A 22,745-nucleotide genomic window follows, 5' to 3' on the forward strand; every position below is an offset into this window, starting at 1 on the left:
AGCCAATTATTTTGAAAGTGCCTGCCATAATTAAAATCTAACAACCCACCGCTACCAAAATATACCAGTATATAAAGCAACAGGAGACACAATCTTTTGATTGGAGCAGTCAACAAAATTGAAGAGCATAGTAAGCAAGCTAATTTAAGAATTGCATAAATCAAAGTTATTAAAAAAAGTTCAACATAAACATGACAATTAAGTCTGGAACAAAGTGGTGATGCTCTACTAAAAAGTGGAGAAATGACGACAAGAATAATTCCAAAACCTAATAATTACGGGGCATTTCATTCATTACCTCAGATGCATTACCAAACATTTAGATACATAGAGCAAGTGAAGACAGCAAAGAAGGAGCAGGCAGGTAGTGTCAGAGTCCTCTCCAACCAGCATTCATACTGGTGAGCATGATTGTTCCTCTGTGGAATGCAGTCAGAGGCAGGTCCATGCAACCATAGATTGCTCAGCTGTACAGGGAAGGCAAGAGGAAGATTGGGAAAATAATGCAACAGGATTCTATAGTTAGGGGAACACAGACAGACAGATGTTATTTTAGGATGCCATGTGGTTTTGCTGGTGCCAGAATCAAGGATGTTATTGAGCAACTGAAGAGCACTTTGAAGGGGGAGGGTCAGAGGTCGTGATCCATATCAGTATAGTGCCGACAAGGGCAAAAAAAAGGGATGAGATCCTGCAGGCAGATTTAAGGGAGCTAGGAAACAGGGCAAGGTAGTAATTTCCAAATTACTCCCAGTGTCATGTGCTAGTGCTGCGGTTCCCAAACTGAGTTGCAACCCTAATTGGGGTCACAAAAACAGTGAACGGGGTCGTGAATTCTCCCTCCTCCAAGACTGTAGCCTGCAACAGCAACAAGGTCCAGTCCCTCTGAGTCAGTAAAGACAGACACACCAAGTTCCAACATGGATTTACTCTCTTCCCTCTCCCCCCACCATCCTTCCCAACTGAATCTGATCTCACACTGGCAGCCTGGCCCCAAGAATATTTTTCTTCCTCAAGATAATTTAAAAGTGTCACCTGCTGGGCTACAGCCACACACCAACAGGCTGTCAAAGGTAGGGGTGTGTGTTTGGGGATGATCAGTAAGTGCTGCATGTTACATTCTATATGTCTGTTCAGAAGCACTCCACTTTCCTCAAAGCCCAACCCTAGGTGGGAAGCAGCACGGCTCCACATTCAGTTAGGGTCCTCCCCTGTAAATTAATTCCATTTTATTTTAAAAGCTGCAGTGTGTAGGGCAGAATCCAGTGAAACTGCCACCTCTTAGACTGATTATTATTTTGTGTCATTTGAAATCCAGAGTAGAAACTCAAGTTTATTTGACTCATCTTATATTAAAATCAATTATGTCAAGATGGCCTTTAGGGAACCCTGATGCGATGCTGCTATAGATGCCTGCAAATGTCAATGTCAATAGAATTTGCGGCGTCCTAGCCAAGGTCCATGAGCTGGAGCAGCTCAAATGGAGTAACAGACAGTTGAATACATAAACTAACTTTCTACAAAGTACTTACAAAACAGGTTTTCATATTTACATATATATATTGATTTATAATACACAAAGTTTAATAATTACATACTGGATGTTACTATGTTCCTTTAGTACTTTTTTTTGTTTAAATTCATTGAGACTCCCAGATGTTAGTGTTAAAATGGGGTCACATTGGAAAATATTTTTGGAAGCACTGCAGTAGTGAGTATACAAATAGGAAGATTGAGCAGATGAATCCATGATTGGAGAAATGGTGCAGAAAATGGGGCTTTAGATTCCTGGGAGAGTTGGACCAGTTTGGGCAGCTGGGACAGAATATTCTAGACAGTTTGCACCTCAGAGCTGGGAGTAATGCTCACATGGGGCAATTTGCCAGTGCTATTGGAGACTGTTTAAACTAACTTGGCAGGGAGATGAGAATGAAGATGTAGCTTAGAAAAGGGAAACAAGGTGCATTAAGGATTTAGTATTACTAAGATACTAACAGAGGCCAGCAATGCACTTGCTGTGAAATTAGTATCTTAACTGCAACAATACTTCTTTAAATCCCCATTCCACCCTTCCTATGGCATCCCTGTGCCATTGCCATCCCATTTCTTTCATGCCCCCATATCATCCTATTCCACCTCATTTCTGTACCACCCACCATTCCATTATTCCCATGCATTCCCCTGCATCCTCCATGTCATTCCCGCCTTCCTGTTCCCTCCAGCCAGGGTAGGTTTTTGTTGGGCTCCCTTTATCTTGGGCTGCTTTCTCCCCACACACCCACCCACCCCCAACACTGTCACCAACTGTCCCTCCTCTGCTGTCACCATTACTTTCCCAATCACAAGTCAGGGTAACTCTGGGCTCCCCTTACTTTCTGCAGTCCTTTTTCTCAACCAAAACACCATTCACCTCCCACCCCACCAACCACTGGCAGCTGCACATATGCTCCATATGCTTCAGTGCTCTGCACACTCCATGTCCGCAAGGCTCTGCCAACCAAATAGTCTAGGCAAAAGCTGCAGTAGGGGAAGAGGGAATGCAATAACACCTTAGCTGCATGGAAACAAGGTCGGCAAGGTGCAGCAACTGAGAAAATTATGTGGCAAAAACAGAGACCTGGCTCAAAAAAAAAGGGCAGGACTGGGTATTAAATATTCCTGTATATGAGGTATTCAGGAAAGATAAGTAGAGAAAGGAAGCTGGCAGAACAGATAAAGGAGAATATTAGTGAAGAGAGAGCATGTTCAGGAGGGATCAAGGACAGAATCTATTTGGTTAGAGTTAAAAAAAAAATAGAGGTACCATTTACCCTACCAGGTGTATTCAATAGATCACAAGGCAAGCATATGAAATAGGAGCAGAAGTAGCCCATTCAACCCCTTGAGCCTGCTCCGCCATTCATGATGGATCATGGCTGATCTGTTTTTGTTTTGAATTCCACATTCCAATCTACCCTCCGATAACCTTCAATTCGCTTGCCTAACGAGAATCTACTTCTGAGGCGGAGTTCCAAAGTCACATAACCCTCAAAATTTCTCATCTGTCCTAAAAGGGCAACCTCTAATTTTATAACAGTGTCCCCTAGTTCTGGGCTCACCAACAAGAGGAAACATCCTTTCCATATCCACCTTGTCAAGGCCATTCAGGGTCTTATATACTTCAATCAAGTTACCCCTCTTTACTAAACTCCAGTGGAAACAAGCCCAATCTGTCTAACCTTTCCTCATAAGACAACCCACTCATTCAAGGTATCAATCTAATAAACCTCCTCTGAACCATACATTTACATCCTTCCTTAAATGAGACCAAAACTTCACACAATATTAGAGATATGGTCTCACCAATGCCCTGTATAACAAAGATAACATCCTTACTTTTTATGTTCAATTCCTCTTGTAATAAAGGATAGCATTCCATTAACCTTAATTACTTGCTGTCGCTATATGCTAACTTGTGACTCTCACACTAGAACACCTAGATCCCTCCGCACCTCAGTTCTGCAGCCCTTCTCCATTGAAGGAATGCTCTGCTTTTTCATTCTTAATGCCAAAGTGAAGAACTTCACATTTTCCTACATATCTGCCAGATTTTTGCCCACTCACAACCTGTCTATATCTGTCTGCAACCTAATGTCTTCCTCACAACATACTTTCCTACCTTTGTGTCATCTGCAAATTTAGCTACCATGCCTTCACTCCCTTCATCTGTCATTGATATAAATTTTAAAAAGTTGAGGCCCCGGCACAGACGCCTGTAAGACTACACTCATCAAATCCTGCCAAAACTTTATGCAGTATGTTGTCAGCCAGTCAATCTTCTATGCCAACATGTTACCCCCTACACCACAAGCTTTTATTTTCCGCAGTAAAACTTTTGATGGGGCACCCTATCAAATGCCTTCTGGAAATCCAAGTACAGCATGTCTACAGGCTCCCCCTTATCCACAGTGCACGTTACTCCTTCAAAAGACTTCAATAAATTGTTAAACATGATTTCCCTTAAAACCATGTTGACTCTTCCCAATTACCTCGAGTTTCTCCAAGTGCCCAGTTATAACCTCCTTCATGTTCAATTCTAATACCTTCCCCATGACAGACATCAAGCTCATTGGTTTATAGTTCCCTGTTTTCTGCCTCCCTCCCTTCTTGAAGAGGGGTTATATTTGCTACTTTCCAGTCTGATGGAATCATTCCAGAATCTAGAGAATTTTGGAAGATTAACACCAACGCATCTACTACCTCATTAGCCACCTCTTTTAAAGCTCTAGGATGAAGTCCATCAGCATCTGGAGACTTGTCAGCCCACAGTTCCATCAGTTTGCTCAATACCATTTCCCTAGTGATTGTAATTTCACCAAAACCCCCTCTCCCCTCCTCCTCCTCCTGATTTACAGGTATTACTGGAATGTTTTTTGTATCCTCTATCGTGAAGACAGAAGCAAAATATTAGTTCATTTCATTTGCCATCTCCTTATCTATTAATTCCCCACTGTCAATTTTAGAGGAGCAACATTTACTTTACTTTCGCTTTTGCTTTTCAAAAACCTGCAGAAACTCTTGCTATCTAGATTTCTAGCAAGCTTCCTCTCATACTCTAACGTTTTAGTCATTGGTCAGAATAAGAAGAGTGACAGAATCATCTGACCTGCCACTCTACTGTGCAGTTATATTTTTTTTTCCTCAAGTTTGATACTTTCCTTAACTTTGGTTAACCATGGACGGTGAGCCCTCCCTTTAGAATTTTCTTCTAACAGGAATATACATATGAGTATTTGGAAATATCTCCTTAAATATCTGCTACTGCTTCTCTATTGATCTATCCCCTAGCCGAGTATCCCAGTTCACTTCAGCTAGCTCAACCTCATGCCCACATAGTTGCCCTTATTTAAGTTTAAAATATTAGTCTTAGACCCACTCTCCTCCCTTTCAAACTGGATATAAAATTCAATCATGGTGTAGTCATTGCTACCCAGGGATGCCTTCACTCTTAGGTCATTAATTAATCCTGTCACATTACACAAGTCCAATATAGAATCACAGAATCTCTCAGTGCAGAAGGGGCCCTTTGGCCCATCGAGTCTGCACCAACACGTGAGAAACACATGACTTACCTAATCAATCCCATTTACCAGCACTTGAATGTTAGCCTTGAATGTTATGACGTGCCAAGTGCTCATCCAGGTACTTTTTAAAAGGATGAGAGGCAACCCGCCTCCACCACCCTCCCAGGCAGCGCATTCCAGATCGTCACCATCCTCTGGGTAAAAAAGTTTTTCCTCATGTCTCCCCTAAACTTCCTGCCCCTCACCTTGAACTTATGCCCCCTTGTGACTGACCCTTCAACTAAGGGGAACAGCTGCTACTTGTCCATGCCCCTCAATCTTGTACACCTCGATCAGATCGCCCCTCAGTCTTCTCTGCTCCAACGAAAACAACCCAAGTCTATCCAATCTCTCTTCATAATCTAAATGTTTCATCCCAGGCAACATCCTGGTGAATCTCCTCTGTATCCCCTCCAGTGCAATCACATCCTTCCTATAATGTGGCAAACTAAAACTGCACACAGCACTCCAGCTGTGGCCTCACTAAGGTTCCATACAACTCCAACATGACCTCCCTACTTTTGTAATTTATGCCTCGATTGATAAAGGCAAGTGTCCCATATGTCTTTTTCGCCACCCCACTAACATGCCCCTCCGCCTTCAGAGATCTATGGACACACACGTCAAGGTCCCTTTGTTCCTCAGAACTTCCTAGTGTCATGCCATTCATTGAATACTTCCTTGTCAAATTACTCCTTCCAAAGTGTATCACCTCAAAACTTTTCAGGGTTAAATGCCATCTGCTACTTATCTGCCCATTTGACCATCCCATCTATATCTTCCCGTAGCCCAAGACACTCAACCTCGCTGTTAACCACCCGGCCAATATTTGTGTGTGATCAACAAACTTACTAATCCTACCCCCCCCCCCATGTCGTTTATATAAATGACGAATAGTGGGGACCCAGCACAGATCCCTGTGATATGCCACTGGCTCCTAGTCACTAAAGCATCCTTCTGTCCTCACCCTCTGTCTCCTACAACTAAGCCAATTCTGAATCCACCTTATCAAATTACCCTGTATCGCATGTGCATTTGCCTTCTTTATAAGTCTCCCATGTAGGACCTTGTCAAAGGCTTTGCTGAAATCCATATAAACTACATCAACTGCACTACCCTCATTTACACACCTGGTCATCTCCTCAAAAAATTCAATCAAATTTGTTAGGCATGACCTCCCTCTGACAAAGCCATGCTGACTATCCCTGATCAAACCTTGCCTCTCCAAGTGGAGATAGATACTCTCTTTCAGAAATTTCTCCAATAGTTTCCATACCACTGATGTGAGACTCACTGGCCTGTAGTTCCCTGGCTTATTTCTACAACCCTTCTTAAATAGAAGAACCACATTAGCTGTTCTCCAGTTCTCTGGCACCTCCCCTGTGGTCAGAGAGGAATTAAAGATTTGGGCAGAGCCCCCCCCCAGAGCGATCTCCTCCCTTGCCTTCCTCAGCAGTCTGGACACAAACCATCTGGACCTGGAGACTTGTCCACTTTTAAGTCTGCCAACACCTCCAATACCTTGTCATTCCCTATATCAATTTGCTCAAGAACCTCACAGTCTCTTTCTCAGTTCCAAAGCTTCATCCTCATTCTCTTGGGTAAAGACGGATGTGAAGTGTTCATTCAACACTACCGAAGTCCTCTGGCTCCACCCATAGATTGCCCCCTTGGTCCCTAATGGGCCCTACTCTTTCCCTGGTTATCCTCTTCCCATTGATATACTTATAGAAGATCTTGGGATTTTCCCTACTTTTAACAGCCAAAGCTTTCTCATATCTCCTCTTTGCTCTCCTAATTGTTTTAAGCTCCACCCTGCATTTTCTGTACTCACTAATGCCTCCTGTACCTGCTAAAAGCCTCTCTTTTTCTTATCATATCCTGAATATCTCTAGTCACCCATGGTTCTCTGGGCTTGTTACTGCTTCCTATCACCCTAGAGGGAACATGTTGAGCCTGTACCCTCCCCATTTCCTTTTTGAAAAACCCCCGCTGCTCTTCTGTAGATTTCCCCACACGTAGCTGTTCCCAGTCTACCTTGGCCAAGCTCAACACAAACTGGAAGAACAGCACCTCATCTTCCGACTAGGCACTTTACAGCCTTCTGGACTTAATATTGAGTTCAACAATTTCAGATCATGAACTCTCCTCCATCCCCACCCCCTTTCTGATCCCCCCTTTTCCAATAATTTATTTTTTTTTTGTTTACAACTATATATTTTTTTCTTTCCCCTATTTTTAAATTTATTTTGATCTATTGTTTCATCTCTACCTTTTAGCCCATTTCGATCCCTTCCCCCCACCCCACCTGCACTAGGGCCATCTGCGACTAGTTTGCTTCCCTTAATGTCCTCATTAGCACATCCTTTAGATAATATCACACCATCAACACCCTTTTGTCCTTTTGTCTACAACATCTTTGACAGTCTCTTCTTGGGCTCCACCTATCACTGGCCCCCTATCGAGCTCTCCTGTCCCACTCCCTTCAACCAGCTTATATTTCATCTCATTTCTATATGTCTTAGTTCTGATGAAGGGTCATACGGACTCGAAACATCAACTGCATCCCTCTCCGCAGATGCTGTCAGACCTGCTGAGTTTTTCCAGGTATTTTTGTTTTTGTTCTAGATTTCCAGCATCTGCAGTATTTTGCTTTTACCTTGGCCAGATCCTGCCTTATTTTATTAAAATCCGCTCTTCCCCAATCCAAAACATTTTTTTGCAACTTGTCTATTTCTTTGTCCATAACAAGCTTAAGTTGTACCATGTTGTGGTCGCTATCACTAAAATGATCCCCCACCACCTGTCTGGCTTCATTCCCCAGAATTAGGTCCAGCACTGTGCCGTCCCTTGTTGGACCCTCTACATATTGACCTAAAAAGTTCTCCTGTACACCAAGAAATCCACTCCATCCAAGCCCTTAACACTATGTCTATCCCAATCAATGTTGGGAAAGTTGAAATCACCTAATATAATTACCTTATTGTCATTGTTTTTATACAGCTCTGCAAATTGTGCACATATTTGCTCCTCAATTTCCCACTGACTATCTGGGGGTCTATAATAAACACCTAACAATGTGGCTGCCCCTTTTTTATTCCTAAACTCTATCCACAAAGCTTCATTCGATGCCTCCTCCAAGATATCATCTCTCCTTACTGCAGTAACTGACTCCTTAACTAATAATGCAATGCCTCCTCCTCTTTTACCCCCTCCCCTGTCTTGGCTGAAGATTCTATATCCCAGAATGTTGAGCTGCCAATCCTGCCCCTCCCTCAACCACGTCTGTGATGGCTACTATATCACAATTCCACATGTCAATCCTCCCCCTTAACTTATCCGTTTTACCTGTAATAATCCGGGCATTAAAGTAGAGGCCATCCAGCCTTGCCTTACTCCCTTGAAACTTAATGCAACTGTACTCCCTGACTTGATTGCTTTACTGTATTATATGTGCCTATTCTGCTAACATTGTGTCGTGTCGTGTCGTCCCGGCCCACCCCCCCCCCCCCCCCGCGCCGAATTAGTTTAAACTCCTCCCAACAGCACTAGCAAACCCGCCCGCAAGGATGTTAGTCCCGCTCTGGTTCAGATGTAGACTGTCCCGCTGGTACAGGTCCCACCTTCCCCACAAACTGTCCCAGAGATCCAGGAATCTAAAACCCTCCCTCCTGCACCAACTCTTAAGCCACGTATTCATCTGCACTATTCTTCTATTTCTGTGCTCGCTAGCACGTGGCACTGAGAATAATCCAGAGATTACAACCCGAGAGGTCCTGCCTTTTAGTCTACTGTCTATCTAACTCCCTGAATTCTTGATGCAAGACCTCATTCCCTCTTTCTACCTATGTCATTGGTACCAACATATACCATGACCTCTGCCTTATCACCCTCCCCCTTCAGGATACCCTGCAGCCATTCAGTGACATCCCAGACCCTGGCACCAGGGGGGCAACACCATCCTGGAGTCACATTGACGGCCATAGTCACGCCTATCTGTTCCCCTGACTATAGAATCCCATATTACTATTGCTCTTCCTCCCTTCTTGTGCAGACAGACTGCTTGTGGTGCCAGAAGCTTGGCTCTGTCTGCACTCCCTGGAGGAACCAGCACCCTCATCAGCCTCCAAAATGGAATTCCGATTTGCGAGCAGGACCCCAGGGGACTCCTGAACTACCTGCCTGTTTCTCTTGGACTGCCTAGTGGTCACCCATTCCCTTCAGCTGTGCTGTGACCACCTCTCTAAACGTGCTATCCACAATGCTCTCAGACTCGCAGATGTTCCACAGTGTCCCCAGCTGCTGTTCCAGCTCCAAAACCCGAGCTTCCAGGAGTTACAGCTGGACACTTACTGCACACATGCTGGTCCCAGGCACTGGAAATGTTCCCGGATTCCCACTAAAACCTGCTCTTGGGTTGGTTCTAGAATATACTGCTCTAAAATACAACACTCAAAAGCATTCCATGAACTCCTCATCCAGGCTACTACTACCAAACTGATTTTTCCAGTTTATATGCAGATTAAAAATCACTCATGATTATTGCTGTCCCTTTATCACAAGCACCCAATGTTGTTTCTTGTATACTTTATCCTGCATTGTGGTTACTATTAGGGGGTCTGTAGATCACTCCCACCAGTGACTTCTTTCCCCTATTATACCTCATCTCCACCCAAACCAATTCTACATCATGATCTCCTGAATCAAGGTTATCTCTAACTCTTGCACCAATGCCATCCTTGATAAAAACTACTACCCCTTCACCTTTACCTAGCTTCCTATTCTTCTTGAAGGTCATACGCTCCTCAATATTCAGGACCCATTCCTTGTCATCCTGCAGCCACGTCTCCAGAATGGCTATCATTTATTTACTTCAGTGTGCGCTATCAATTCATTTACTTTGTTATGAATGCTATGCGAAGATACAGAGTCTTTAGTTTGGTCTTTTTACCACCTAACATCTAGTCTTGAATATTGGTGTATTCTTAGGTTTTATCTCAGTCCCTTCTTGCGCTATGACCCTCATTTTCTATATTACTATTATGGTGTCCTACCTTGAATCTACCCCTTGATTTTCCATACCTACCCAAGCTGGATCCCTCACCATCCCCTGGTTAGTTTAAAGTCCTCTCTACTTCCCCAGTTCTGCAATTCACAAGAACACATGCCCAGCACAGTTCTGATATTGACCATCCCAACAGTACAGCACCCACTTTCCCCAGTACTGGTCCCATGAACTGGAACCCACTCCTTCCTCACCAATCTTTGAGCCACATATTCATCTCTCTAATCTTATTTGCCCTGTGCCAATCTGCACATTGTTTAACCAATAATCCAGAGATTACCACCTTTGCAGTTCTGCTTCTTAATTTGGTACCTAGCTTCTCATACTGACTGTGCAGAATCTCATTCCTTGTCCTGCCTATGTCATTGGTATCTACATGGAACATGACGACTGGATCTTCCCCCTCCCACTGCAAGTTCCACTCTAGTCCTGAGCAGATGCCCCAAACTCTGGCACCAGACAGGCAACACAGCCTTTAGAACTCTTGCTCTTTGCTGCACAGAACAGTGTCAATCCCCCTCATATACTGTCCCCTACTGTTACATTCCTGTTTGCTCCCCCAGCTTGAATGGCTTTCTGTACCATGGTACCATGGTCAGCTTGCTCATCCATTTTGCAGATTTTGCTTTCATCCACACAGATTGTAAGCACCTCAAACCTGTTTGACAATTGCAAAGTCTGAGGCTCCTCCACTACTGTCTGCTCAGTCCCATTAACTTGCACACTCATGGTCACATCCTCCTGTTCCTCACTGCCAACCAAAACAGATGACCCTATTCTCAGAGGCATGACTGCCTTCTGGAACAAAGCTCCCAGGTATTTCTCACCCTCCTTTAAGTTGCACCAAGTCTGCAGTTCAGCTTCCAGATCAATAATCCAATAATCGGAATTCCTCTAGCTGCTTACACTTTCTGCAGATGTTTGGGTCATGGATCGCCTTGGCGCCCAAAAGCACCCACATTCCACAGCTGCAACACAACGCCTGTCCTACCATTGTTACTTATGTTCGTTAACTTAATTAATTACTCATTTAATTAATTTAGAATAATTCCCATGTATACTACGCCTCTTTCCCCCATGCACCAAGTTCCCACGTGAACCTAATTCACTACCCATTCAGTCTCTGTCTCCCTCCGGCGTAGTCACCTGTCTCCTTGCACACTCTTACCAACTTTCCCACTAGTTGGGCTCAGAGGAACATTATGGATAGGAGGGGGACAGGGGATAATTCCCTCTTCTCCGACCTCTTGACTGACCAAAACAAGATCGATTTTAAAGAAGTGTTTTAATACTATGAGTGCTGTAACTTTCATGAATGGACATAAGACAGACTCTCATAGGTAAAAAGAATGAATAAACACTTTTCTCAACATCCAAGATGTAAATGCAACAACACTAACACATTTACCATCTTTTCTTGAGTGTGTTTGTGTGAGAGATGTTACACACTTAGGTTTCTTAAAGAATCAAAACTAAAGGGTCACTTCTATCATCAGTCCCCAGGATGGTAGCTGGAAACGTTACCGGTCTGAAGATCCTCTTAACTCACTGAAGACAATGAAGATTGGAAATTTCTGAGTGGCTTACTCTAAGCAAGGTTTTTGGTTTTTCCAGTTCAAGCTCTGTTTGAGCCCCCGTCGTGAAGGTAAAATTAAAGGTAAAACAAATTAGCCCCACTTCTGTCTGTGGGCAAGTTTCTAGGCAGGATGTCTTCCCTCTGTGGTCTTTAAATCCCAGGCTGCCTGCTCTGGGATGTCCTTAAGAAATACCTTATTAATTCACATCACAAGTCAGTTTCTGACATGTGACCGCAGTATCTATGTTTCAATTGTCCACACAAATAGTCTGTTGAGCTAGGCAATTATCAGACCAGTTATGAATAGCTTCCAAATATCTATTTGCATTTCCATCGCCATGAGGCCAGAAAATCTATTGGTATTGTTACTCAGACACTAATTGAAATGGACAGGGGTCATCATCAGCATCTGGGGAAGGTTGTTTAAATCTCAATGACTTCCCCAGGGACATGCCCAAGGTAGTAGGCAGTACCAGTCTGTACAGCCAACACAAAATGTCACCTAATACCCACCAAGTCCATCTTGTCAAGGTAAATTGCCCATATCCCAGGCTGCATTTTAAAAATAAAATGTCCATATTCCTTATAAGTTCACAGGCATAGGACACAGATGTAACAGGAGCAAGTCTGAATATAAATTACAGAGGTGCAAAAAACTATAGAGTAATGATAATGGGAGGCTTTAATTATCCTAATATTGATTAGGATAGAGAACCAGACACTGTTTCAGTTGGTAGTATTCTTGACTGAAGCACAAGTTTCTAAATTCAAGTCCCATAGCTTGAGTACAAAAATCAAGGCTGACACTCCAGTGCAGTACTGTGGGTGTGCTGCACTGTCAGAGGTACTAACTTTCAGATGAGACATTAAATCAAGGACCCACCTGTCTGCTTAGGTGGGTGTAAAAGATCCCGTGGCACTATTTAAGAAAAAACAGATGAATCATTCGCACGGTTCTGATCAACATCACAAAACAGGTTATTTGGACATTAACACATTGCTGTTTGTAGGAGTTTGTGTTGTTGCATTTCCACTACAACAGTGGTTACACTTCAAAAAGTACTTCTGGTAGTTGTGAAAAGTGCTACATATTTTTCACTCTTTAGAGTAGCTGTTCAGAAGAATTTTCTTGATCAACATGTTTTTGGCTCAAGGGAGGAGGTACTGCCTGATCTAGTTCAGAGAATGAGATGGGGCAAACGGGTCAAGTGCCAGAAGGGGAAAATTTAGGAACAGTGATTATAATACAAGTAAAAATACCTGGAAAAACTCAGCAGGTCTGACAGCATCTGTGGAGAGGAATACAGTTAACGTTACGAGGGACAATGGCTTTGTCAGGGGGAGATCATGTCTAACAAATCTGATTGAATTTTGAGGTGGTGACTAGTTGTGTAGATAAGGGTTGTGCAGTTGATGTAGTCCACATGGATTTCAGTAAGGCCTCACATGGGAGAATGGTCAAGGTGATAAGAGCCCATGGGATCCAGGGCAATTTGGCAAATTGGATCCAAGATTGGCTCAGTGGCAGGAGGGAGGGGGTGATGGTCAAAGGTCATTTTTGCGATTGGAAGCCTGTGACGAGTGGTGCACCGCAGGGACCCTTGTTGTTTGTAGTGTGCGTTAATGATTTAGATGTGAGTATAGGAGGAATGGTCAGTAAGTTCACAGATGGCAAAAATTGGAGGTGTCGTAAATAGTGAGGAGGAAATCCTTAGATTATAGGGCTATATAGATGGGCTGGTAAGATGGACTGAGCAGTGGCAAATGGAATTTAATCCTAAAAAGAGTGAGCTGATGCAATTTGGGAGGACTAACATGGCAAGGGAATTCACAATGAATGGTAGAACCCTAGGAAGTACAGAGGGTCAGCGGGACCTTGGTGTACATGTCCATAGATCTCTGAAGGCAGCAGCATGGATAGATAAGATGGTTAAGGTGGCATAGAGGATACTTGCTTTTACTAGCCGAGGCATAGAATATAAGAGCAGGGAGGTTATGTTGGAGCTGTATAAAATGCTAGTTAGGCCACAGCTGGAGTAGTGTATGCAGTTCTGGTCGCCACACTATAGGAAGGATGTGATTGCATTGGAGAGGGTGCAAAGGAGATTCACCAGGATGTTGCTTGGGCAGGAACGTTTCAGCTATGAAGAGACACTGGATAGGCTATGGTTGTTTTCCTTAGGACAGAGAAGGCTGAGGGGGGACCTGATAGAGGAATACAAAATTATGAGGGGCATATTAGGGCAGATAGGAAGAAACTTCTCCCCTTAGCAGAGATGTCAATAACCAGGGGCATAGACTTAAGGTAAGGGGCAGGAGGTTGAGAGGATACTTGAGGAAAAATGTTGGTTGGAATCCGGAACATTCTGCCTGAGGGGGTGGTAGGGGCAGGAACCATCACAATACTTAAGTATTTAGATGAGGCACTTGAAACATCATAGCAGACAGGGCTACGGGCCAAGCTGGAAAATGGGATTAGAATAGATAGATGCTTGACGACAGGCACGGACACAATGGGCTAAAGGGCCTTTTTCTGTGCTGTATAGCCCTGACTATGGCTAAGATGTAAGGAGCAAAATACATTTGAGATGCTATATTCTCAGATACATTCCATTGAGGAAGGTAGGCTTTGAGAAAGATGAGCCATCTATAGCTAACTAAGGATGTTAAGGATGGCATCAAATTCAAAGACATACAATGCTGTGAAGACTAAATGGTAAGCCAGAAGTTTGGGACTATTTTTAGAAACTAGACTGAAAAAGAAAATAGATGAGAGTAAACTAGCCAGAAATATAAAAAGACAGTAACAGCTTCTACAAATAAATGAAAAGGAAGAGTAACTGAAGTAAATGCTGGTCCCTTAGAAGGTGAGACTGTGGATTTAATGGGGAAAAAGGAAAAGGCAGAGATTTTGAATAAATATGCTGTATCTGTCTTCACATTGGAAGACACTAAAAGCAACCTATTAAAGAAAAGCAGGGAGGGAAAAAGTTAAACTCACTGGAGAAGGAGTACTCAGCAAACTAATTGGACTAATGGCTACAGGTCCCCTAGGCTTAATGGCCAGCACCCTAGGATCTTAAAATTTGTTGCACAGATGTGGATGAATTGGCTGCAATCTTCCAAATTTCCCTAGACTCTGGAAACGTCACAACAGATGGAAAACTACAAATGTAATTATCTTATACAAGAAAGGAGGGAGACAGAAAGCAGAAACTATTGACCAGTTAAGCCAAAATCCACCATTGGGTAAACACTGGAACCTACTAAGGAAGTAATAGAAGAACATTAAACCATAATGCAACCAGGTAAAATCAACATGGTCTTGTGAAAGGGAAATCATGTTTGACAACTTAAGAGCTGTTTGAGTGTATAATGAGCAGGGTGGATAAAGGGGAAGCAGTAGATGCAGTGTTTGGATTTCCAAAAGGCAGTTAATAGGGTAAGAACTCATAGCTTTGGAGGCAATATATAAGCGTGGATGGAAGATTGTTTCCTGCTAGTTAACCAATGTCAAGATAAATTGGTCATTTTCAGATTGGCAAAATGCAACTTGTAGTATCAGGGCTGGGGCCTCAACTACTTACAATCTCTATTGTCATGGATGAAGAGACCAAGTCTATTGTAACTAAATTTGCCAACGATACAAAGAAAGTTTAGAGAGCAAGTTGTGAGGAGTCTGCAAAAAGATATAGATAGCTTAAGTGAATGGGCAAAAATTTGGCAGATGGAGTATACTGTGGGCAATGTGGGGTTATCCACTTTGGCAGAAAAGAAAATGAGATTTAAATGGAGACACTACAGAATACTGCAACACAGAGGGATTTGGGTGTCCTCAAACAAAAGACAAATTTAACGCAATTAATTAGGAAGACATGCGAAATGTTGGTCTTTATTGCCATGAAGAAGGAGTATGAAAGTTGGGAAGTTTTGCTACAACTGTGCAGGGTGTTAGTAAGACCCTTACATCAATAGTACTGTATAGAGTTTTGGTAACCTTAAAGAGGGACACAATTTAGAGGCAGTTCAGAGAAGATTCACTAGGCTGAAATTTCTGGAATCGAGGGTGGTCTTGAGGGAAAGTGAGCAGTTTGAGTTTAGAAGGAGTTGTGATCATTACAGGGTAGATGCTGAGAGGTTGTTTCCCATTCTGGGGGAAATCTAGAACTAGGGGACATGGTTTCAGAATAAGGAGCCCCCCCCCTTAAGATAGCAATGAGGAGAAATTTCTTCTGAGGGCTGTTAGTCTTTGGAATTCTCTTCCCCAGAAAGCAGTGAAGGCTGGGTCATTGAATATATTCAATGCTGAGACAGACATTGTTGAATTATTGTGGAGTCAAGGGTAATGGAAAACAGACAAGTAGTGGAGTTGAGGCCAAGATCAGACCAGCCATATTGAATGTCAGAGCAGGCTGGATGAACACTTCCTGCTATTTATGTTATGTTCTTAAGTACCTCTAAACTTTTATTAGTGAGTATATTTTAAAAACAATTCTAAACCAGCTGCTCCAAATCCCTCAAGTCAGCTACAGTGATGCAATACATTACGACCACTCCCAACCCCCGAGCAGATGAAATATTGTGCTGCATGGATAAGAATGCAGGTACAGATTGTGCAGCCTGCCGAAAGAACATCCTACAGGTGTCAGGTGCACCCTTCCGATATTTTCTTTACATTTCAAGATAATATATTCCTAATTGGTGTGCAATCAGTTGCCATTTCAAAACCTCAAAAATGAATTTAGAAACAAGTATCCTACTGATATAATCCACATTTCATTATTGCACTGAACTCCTGCTTATTATCCAATCAAAAAATGAAAGCCAAAATCAGTGACCACATTTTGGTACATTTTAAGTGATCAAGTTTTAAACTACATAGCTCTACAACTTTCACCAGTGGTCATGGTCAATTAATTAAGTTGAATGCGTTCATTCCATACTTCCATGAAAAATTCATTTGCCCCATAGCACTGTAGTTTTTTTAGTTGAGCAAGAACCAATTAACAGTAGCTAATGAACATTAGAACCACACTGAATCAAAGTTGGCAGCAGAACTGTAGCAAATTGTAATTGAGCAGAGGACCAACTTTCATGTTATGCACACTTCTAATATGAAGAACATCCAGCAGTCCAAGTATTTCATTCTTCAGATTTAGGATCGAGTGCTGACATTTTCAACAACAGAACACCAGGGTGAAATCTAATGAGGGCTACAGGTCTATCGCTGGTAGTGGAACAATTGAACATGAATTAAGCCCACAAGCAAAGCATTCACACATTAACATTTATTAGGTTGTATTTTTTCCTACAACAGCAATATTACAAATAATTCAATAAAAAAAATCAGCCTATCCAATTTATACCTAGTATAAAAGTTACAATTCATTAGAAGCTAAAGGATCACTTCCTGGATCTTGATGGTTGAGTTAGGAAATCAGGCAACAGAATAAGAATGCTTGCCACAAATTAATTAAGCAGCAATAGGCTGTAACAGTTCACAAAACCAAACAGCAAGCTCACCATCAATGCTCTTCTCTTCCCAACCCCAACCCTCAAAGACTAAGATTCTGATAGAAACAAGTCTCTAATGTTAACATCACACAATACTTAAAATTTCATTTACACAGCCTCAGGCGATACAAAAATGAATTATTCTTGAAAATTGGTGCCAGTGATGAACCACCACATGGTTAACTTCACACTGAAAACACTTCTCTCCCCCAATAGATATGCAACAGCGAAATAATGATAAAATCTCCAATTTGTTGGAAATACCCCTAACCGTTCCACTTTAGTCCATGGTTATCTAGAATCTGTGCTCTTTCCCAGCTAGGCTACACAAACTTGCAGATCATGATAAATGGCAGCCATAGATGCCAATGAAGAGATGCCCAAGTCATGGTTGGTCAGTTATATCCAAGTATGCACTGTTTCTTCTTTAAAGTGACCTATTTTGAAGTACTCAAGTATTTTCAAACTACAAGTATCATGCCCAGAAACTGCAACTGAAAGAAAAATTGCTGCAGTATCATATTAATCGTGTGATAGAATGGTCAAACAATATGAACCATTAGTCAGAAAATAAACTGAAGTGATATTAATTGTCATACTAAAATTATAACAAAAGGAATCAAAAATCCAGATTATCTATCAAACACACTTCTTATAGTCCCTGAAATGTGATGATTAATTACTCCTAACCTAGGAGCCGTGTGGTAAAACAAAAATTTAATCCTGCCAGGTATATTAAAAACTTCACAACATCTAACTTCAAATGCTACATTAGGCATCCTTTATGGCCCATGTCTTGGAATAACATCTCCATGCCTCCAGCAACTCAACAATTATATTATATATGATGGCTTCTATGGCTCAAATTTTGGAGCTGTAACAATGGCAAAACAGCCAGCACTCACTTATTACCCTGTAAAACATTAGAAAATTACTGAATTTATGAGAAGTTCCCCTTTTAAACTGTAATCGCTATTAAAATCCTGGAAAAGTTACACCTTGTTAATGAGGTGTTATTGGCTTTTTGAGAAGTGAGCTAAGTCATAAACTTCTGCAGAACAACCTCTGGCCTGGAAAAAGAATTTTATATTTGTGTAATGTAAAACTTTTCCATTGCAATATCATGGTTTTATGATATTTAAAATGTGAGGCATTTCAGCTTCTTTGTATGTCCTAATCTTTATTTCACGCTCTGTAGAATTTATAAAAAAAAGTGAAGGATAATCAGTGCATTTTATTTCCCAATTTTCTGGTAGAATTTCTTCAATGTGATTGACTGCTTGATGACACTTATTGGATGCAGAGAATCTCGTTTACTCAGCAGCAAATTCAAATTAACATTGAATCAGGTGAAATTCATGCCTTGTGTGCAGTTTTCTTCCAGATCAACGATGAGTGCCACTGCTTTCACCACCTGGAAAATCCAGACCTTTTGTGTACTCAACTATATGTAAAAGATAAATAGAGAAAGGATGCCGCTGAATTTGTGTTGATAGCATGCCACAGACGTGTGGAGCACTTCCACAATGATAGTACGCTACAAAATTTGGCAGAAATTAGGGTCCAACATTCCTTGGCTCCTGAGAGCAGCCAGCGAAGCTGAAACATGGGCCTCTCCAACAGTGCGCCAATAGCAAACAGTTGCAGTAAAGTAACGGGTGCTTCAAAGTCAAAAGTCCCCACAAGTGCTAATCTGGGAGGTCATGTGTCCACTCGTGGATGAGCACCAATACAGAAGTAGCATTAAGCCCAGCAAACTAATTGTGTAAACAATATCCAAAGAGATCATGTTTCAAAACCATAACCAAGAAATTTATTAGAGCTGCTGCTCTTTCACTGGTGTTACTTTGCTGGCATGCATCAGGAATCACATTTATACACAGAAACAAGATTTACAATATCTACTTTTTGGTAGCCCCTTTACAGGCTTCTAAAACAATCCCAACCCGCAAGTCTCTTCTTTTCATCTAATACTATCCTGAATCTGTGTGCTATGGATGGCTCCTTCTCGCTGAGTGGAATGTAATTCTGTTGAATATTGAGTTATTTCTTTAAAGGTTTCCCACTGTTCATTTACCTCCATACCATTTAGTCTATTTACCCAATTAAGCTTAGCCAGTTCTCCCTTTGTAAGGGACACTTGTATTTTATCCAGTATTGAATTATTGTACACTATAGGTCTCCATTCATAGCAGCAATGTGAACAATTTGTAATTTGAACAAGACTAGCTCCCAAGTAGCATCTAAATCCAACTATCTAAAAACTAGATTTTAAGCTGCCATGCATGAATTTTAATTATTTGAATAAAATAACTTACTAACTTGTTCGGCTAGGTGCTGCACTGGCATGTTGACTAGTTATTGGCTTCACCTTCCTGTCTTTACCCACGCTCAAGAGCAGTTCGAGCAACCCTTGACCCCACCCAAACCAGCTGGGCCCGATCCAGCTGACCCGAAGACCAGCATTATCTGAAATATGACAGACTCGGTCCCTAGGTTGCCCGTTTTGAGACACACTACCCATAAAATGTTATAATATCAAACTAATAAGATTTACAAAGCAGCAAGTTTTCATTTGACATAAGCTGCCTAGAGTCAGGCACTACTTACACGAAGGATAACAACCCAATAAAGAGTTTTAATTCTTCAAGCAGATCAACAGGATTTCCTGCTTGCTGTTGGTAATGTAAACAAGGGAGATCAGATCTAGCTTTTATCTTTACACACACCCACAAGAGTTTTAAACTAGGCCCTTTCGGGAGGGATGGTGAGTGGAAAAGCGGAAGAACAATTTCCTTGTATAACTTTTGGCTTAACAATCAATCATAAAGCAAAGGAGACCATTCTGCATGCCCCAAAACATTGTGCCCTGATAGACTACTTTTGAAACGTAGTTACCGTTGTAATGCTGGGAAATTTGCATACAGGGGGCCCCCACAAACAGCAATGAGAATGGCCAGATGATTGGGTCTGTTTTAGTGGTGTTGGCTGAGAGAAATATTAGCCAAGGACAATAGAAAATTTCCCTATTCTTCAAAATAGTCTACCTGAGGAAGCAGAGTTTAGTTTAGCATCTTAACTGAAAGCTGGCACCTTCAATGGTACAGCACTCAGTATTGCACTGAAGTGTCAGCCCTGATTTGATGTTCAAATCTCTGGATTGGGATTGAACACTTGATCTTCTGACTCAGACAAAGATTCCCACCTGTGAGGCAAGACTGACATCAAAAAAGCAAGTAATCAAATCAAAACAGGTACTTCCAAAATATAGAACGTTTTAAAATTTATAGAACAATCTGAAATGATCAGATAAGCTGCCCATGTTGTGCCAGATAAATTAACACATTCAACAGTGGACACCACAGTCAATCTCCATTATAATCTTGAGTCTATCTTGCTGTGAATTACCAAATAGTTATATTTTCAGCAATTACACAGCTCATGCAGGAGCAGGCTGGTTATTTAGACTTATGGTTCTGCAAAGGTAATTATCAGCCTTATTCCTATCTAGCAATTTGGCTTATTTGCCTATGCAATTTTTTTTATTTGTACTATGATTACAACCATTTTGTTTCCCATGAAAGCTATACATTTCTTTACACACTTAACTAGTTGGATTAAACTAGCAGAAAAAACAGCCTCAGTTAGTGGTCAGTTTCTGGCCAACCTAGCTTGAAGTCAATGTCCAAGGTACGCTCTGTTCATATTAGTCTGAACATTCCAGGATTATATTTTGCTATTACATAGGGCTCTGTATAACAGTACAACTGCAGCATTTCAGTGGAATAGATGAGCAAAAATGGATGAAAGTAAATTCATGTCTAGGGAAAGGTGATGGTCAAGTTTATGGAGGAAAACCAGTCTGACAATTAAGTATATTAGCATAAATGAAATAGTACAGGCTCACTGCTAATAGAAAAATGAAAGTGTCAGAACATAACTGACATGAAAAAAAGAGTGTGGACTGCCATACTGAATTGATATCTTGGTGCTTCATAAATCACCTCTGGGGTCAAAATCTTTTGAGTTTCATCTTCCCTAAAGTCACTTGTCAGATTAAATAACTCAAGCTACATCAACTGCTCCAACAAGGTACTTTACAAATAAGTGTTTAACAGTCTACATTTCTCACCCATATTAATGTACCAGGAGGGAGATGACCCGCCCAACCCCCACCCAGCCCTTTAAGCATTGCCTTAGCCTCTACACCTATTCCTTCCCCAAAGTTCATGCCTAATTTCCTCAATATTTTTCTTCCCACAGACATGCTCAATTTTGTTGAAAAGATCCTTCACAGCACTAATAACATGGCTAAGAACACAAAGTATAATGATGAATTGGTATGCCACTTCCAAATTTTCTTGCTAATGAGACCCGATCGGCTTATGGTCCTTCTTGCTAAGACTTTCTCACAATATTCCTTCAATTCTTTCGGCAGAACTGTTTGACTATTAAAGAAACATTGAGACCCTCAAGCCCAATCCACCATTCAATTAGATTGTTGCTATCTGTCACTCTATTGCCTTGGTTCCATAACTCTTGGCTAACAAAAAAAATTAAGTCTGAAAACTTTCAACTGCTCCAGCCAAAAATAACTTTTTGGAGGGGGCGGGGGTGGAGAGTGTCCCCAGATTTCCAACCATCTTTGTTAAATGTTTACCAACATCACCCCCTGAATAGCCTAGCTCTAATTTAAGAGGTTATGCCACCTTGTTCTGGACCCTTTCGGAGGAAAACAGGAAAATGGTCTTTCTCTCTATCAGATCCTTTAATCAATTAGATCACCTGCTAATTTATATTGAAGCGAATACAAGCCAGGTCTATGTAATTTATGACCCTTAATCACAATTTAACCCTTGTAACTCCAACATCATACAGTGGAACTTGTGCTTGTTTAATTCTTACAATGTTATTCGGTCACAAAGTGACACTCCAGTTTTCTTTCATTTGTGTTTTACCTTGTACACTGCAACCATTACTACACAATTCAAAGATTGGCAGGATTTTTTCAAGAACACATAAAACATGTTTGATTAACTGTTTATATGAACAACAGCAAAACAATACTGTATTGGAGAACTATCCTGCTACCACAAGAATTTCCTCCGCTTCACAGCCAGACAACATAATAAAATTCAAATGTGGTTGGTGTCAGAGACCTGATATCAGGTCATAAGAAAATCTAAACTTTTGTTTCAAGAGGATCATTGAACTTTGAAGCCAAAAGATACAAAAGTTCAACTATCAATGCTAACGTAAGTACAAGTTTAAGCAGCACAGGGGCACTGATCTTTGAAGAGGTAAAATACAAAAGCATAGCATGCAGCACTCACCAGGGCTGATTCATCAAAGTGCTTCAAGAAAAAATGAACCACTGTTATACACATCACACTGAAATAAATCTAGTTGTTGCTTTGCAAGTTGTTTTATTCCTGGCAAATGTTTCTAATAAGGTGGAAACTATGATGGGCCTATGAAATGAAGCCAG

At 41.5% G+C, this 22,745-nt stretch overlaps 1 protein-coding gene across 1 annotated transcript in view; it reads right to left on the minus strand.

The window, feature by feature from the left end:
- rab2a (RAB2A, member RAS oncogene family) overlaps positions 1 to 22,745 on the minus strand; it is a 100,521-nt gene that overhangs the window by 76,683 nt on the left and 1,093 nt on the right. The gene's annotated exons all lie outside the window — the stretch shown is intronic.

Source organism: Carcharodon carcharias, chromosome 6 (assembly GCF_017639515.1).
Source record: "Carcharodon carcharias isolate sCarCar2 chromosome 6, sCarCar2.pri, whole genome shotgun sequence".
Classification (NCBI taxonomy): Eukaryota; Metazoa; Chordata; class Chondrichthyes; order Lamniformes; family Lamnidae; genus Carcharodon; species Carcharodon carcharias.